Source organism: Marmota marmota, unplaced genomic scaffold (genome assembly GCF_001458135.2).
Source record: "Marmota marmota marmota unplaced genomic scaffold, marMar, whole genome shotgun sequence".
NCBI classification, from domain to species: Eukaryota; Metazoa; Chordata; class Mammalia; order Rodentia; family Sciuridae; genus Marmota; species Marmota marmota.
Window position 1 is genome coordinate 7,291,924 of NW_026000316.1, and position 3,562 is coordinate 7,295,485.

Consider the following 3,562-nt stretch of genomic DNA (forward strand, 5'->3'; position numbering starts at 1 on the left):
CCCCCCCCCCCCGACGAAAAAGATAAAAGATTTTTAAAAGTAAGAATTAATCCTAGGTTGCTGGTTTGGATTTAATTATATCAATATTGAAATAATTTTAAAAATATGTATATAGATATGTAATAAGGAATATAGATGTATGTAAGCATAGTTAGTATAGATACATGTATTTCAAATACCACTTACCAAAAGGGAGTAGAATAAGTTAACTCTAGTAAAAATGAAGAAACCTAGTGCCCATATGTTATTTCTAAATACCATTCCCCAATAAAAGGAACCAGGACACCAATGAAAACTAGCATCAAACAACAGAAAATTATCATTTTCACAGTTCTGGATGCCACAAGTCTGAAACCAAACTGCTCTGCTCCTTCTGAAGGCTCCAGGGAGAATCTTTCTTTGTCTCTTCCAGCTTCTGGTGGCTTCAGGTGCTCCTTGTGTCAGTTTCACTCCCATTTTTTCCTCAATCTTTGTATAGCCTTCCTTTATTTGTCTTCTTGCCTTCTGTCTCTTATAAGGACACGTAGGGCCCACCTTAAAAAGCAGGATGACTTGGGGCAGGTGCTGGGGCTCAACAGTAGAGCACTAGCCTAGCATGTGTGAGGCCCTGGGTTCAATACTCAGCACCACATAAAAATAAATAAAAATTAAAATAAAGAAGGCAGGATGAGCCTATTTTGGGATTGCAAAGATGATTTTCCAAATAAGGTTACATTCACAGGACCTGGGGTAAGGATTGGACAGCTCTTTCAAAGGTATCATTTAACACTGTACATCCTGTATCCAAAAATAAGTTAAGATAATAGATACATTATATCTCATTTACACATTATATAATGTATACATGTATTGAAATATCAAATTACCTCATGTGTAATTTTTATATTTTTGTGTATTAATTTTAAAAATATATTTAGCCAGTTGGAGTGATGCTCTCCTATAGTTCCAGCTACTCCAGAAGCTGACATAAAACAATTGCTTGAGTCCAGGAGACCTGGTCCTGACTGGGCAACATAGCAAGGCCTTATATCTGAAAACAAACAAACAATAAATAAGATTTCATTAAAGTTATCCAATCCAGGAAAAAAACAAGTTAAAGTGACTCCAAATCATGTTTCATTTCTTTCCAAGGAAGAAAGACAGTGCCTCACAGGATGCACCTATGCATGGATGAACTGCTAGGTGACAATGGAGACCTGGTTCTGATGAACTTCCAAGACCCACTCTGATGTCTTGTCCTGCTTTGGCTTCTTGGTGAGAGTACAAGTCCAAGTATTTCTGTCGAAGTCATTGCTCCTGTTTGCTGCTGAGTCAATCTGACAAGACCTGGCACCTGGGAAAATGATTATACAAAGAAACTATTTGCTTCTGTTTTAAGTTTTGTTTCTATGGAAACCTCAGACTCTCAGAGCCCACTGGCTTGAAGGCAGATGCCTTTCACCATGTGGCAGGAAGTACCTGACACCCAGCCAGGGTTGAGGAAGGAAAACTGCTCAACTAGAGTACTGTGAGAAACAAGGGGCAAAAGACAAATAGAAGCAATATCACCTCCTATATCCCAGAGACACTGCTGAAGCCTCAGTTTCTCAGCATGGGTCTCTCGGGAAGGAACACACTGTCTTTCCTCCTTGTTTTTGTGCCTATATTCTACATGGGGCTTCATCTTAGGAAGACTGCCCAGACAGGCAAAGAAAACTGTTGTTTGAGAGACTCTATAGACTACAAGAGCATGTAGGGGTATCACACTTGGAGTTGCAGATTTAAAACAAAATGGCAATAGATGAAGGGTGAATATCACAGAAACAGAGCTGTGGAAATAAATATGCAGTTGGTGACTCTTGATAGCAGCTAACAGTATTCTCACTTGCTTGGGCTTCATTCTGAAGATCAACCAGCTTATGTGTGGATAGCAGGGACTGGAAACAGGAAGGATACTCTGGAAAGCCCAAGAAGCCCAGTAGCAGGGGTCTGGTTTGCTGATTGTGTAGAAGTGTCACTGGGTATGGGAACTGTGAGCTCATTAGCTCACCTCAAAACAGAGGGTGTATATAACCCCTGAGACTCCTGTGCGGAGTTTGTATGCAGTTTTCTAATGCTAAGCACTTCCTGCTTTGATCCTCTTAAAGTGCTCATGTAGTTCATCCTGCTGGCCTTTCTGTTCACAGAGAGGACCCTAAGGGTCACAGCAGTGAACCAACTCACTGTGGCCAGTCAGTGTGTATGTTGTGGGCCTGGAGCCCTGGTTGTGGGCCTGAAGCTCACATCACATATCGTGCAGCTGTGAGACCTTGGTTCATTCACCCTCACTGTGCTCAGCCCCATTGAACTAGTTGTAGTAATTTGCCCACATCTTCTAGTGTTGTGACAAAGATAAAATTGGTAAATCAATATGCAATGCTGACCATAGGTCCAGTATGACTGGTCCTCCTGGAGTGTGAGCAGGAAGCATTTGTCTCAGTCCCTCCCAGTCCTTCCCAGTTCCCACCCTCATAATTGCTGTCTTTTTTACAGTTTCAGAGATTCCAAGAAGTGAAGTTAACACATCTGCAGGGCATTGCCAACAACTACAAGGCATCCCACAACATCTCTGCCTGATTCCAGAACCTGCCAGGAAAGGCACAGGTCATGAGTCTGGTGGTCAACCTGACACAGGTTGCTATTCAGGGGTCCTGGCCTACATGAAGGTCTGGTTGAGGAAGATGAAGCTTAGAAGCCAGAAGGTGTATACACTGATGCAGGCCTTGGACCTTGCCATTAATAAAAAGGGCAGGCAGTAGGAATGAGAAAGGAAGGAGCAGAAGGTACAGATGCTATCTGGGCTTGGCCCTGGACATGCTGGCTCTGCAGGATGTGTTCACCCACCTGACACATGAAATCAACAACCTGGCTGCTTTTGAGGACAGGGATAGGGAAATAACAACATAAAATGGGAGTATCTATGATACTAGAAAATAATAAAATATCCAAGCCCTATTCCTCCCAAAATAAGTAAAATAAAGGTGGACACACCTCAAAAAAGCAAAGAAATCAATCTAAAAGAACTCCAATTGTCAAACAAATAAATCATATTTTATACTCCTAAATAAAACCAATATCTGAGTCTCTACTGTTAAAAATAAATGATTGAATAAATACATGAATAGAGAATAGACAAATCTTCCTTACAGATTCACATCATCAAATGATGTGAAACCCTTATAAGTTTCCAGATGTCATCTAACTTGTTCTCTAGAAAGAGTGAATTAAATTTGTTGAAATTGGATTTTCAGGGGCTGGAGTTTTGGCTCAGTGGTACAGCACTTGCCTGGCATGTGTGAGGCCCTGGGTTTGATCCTTAGCACTGCATATAAATAAATAAGATAAAAATCTATTGACAGCTAATCCAATTTCATACACACACACACACACACATATATTGTTTATATATATGCCTTCTCCAGCTATAACCTACAAGCCTTCAATTAGCACTCATATAATCTGTATCATGGGATTAATGCACTAATCAGATTAAGGCTTTCATAACCCAATTATTTCACCTCTAAACATATATATATCTGTCTCT

General features: G+C 40.6%; 1 pseudogene; it reads left to right on the forward strand.

Moving 5' to 3' along the window:
* LOC125614482 overlaps positions 1-2,777 on the forward strand; it is a 63,328-nt pseudogene extending 60,551 nt beyond the window's left edge.
* The last annotated feature ends 785 nt before the right edge of the window (positions 2,778-3,562 follow it).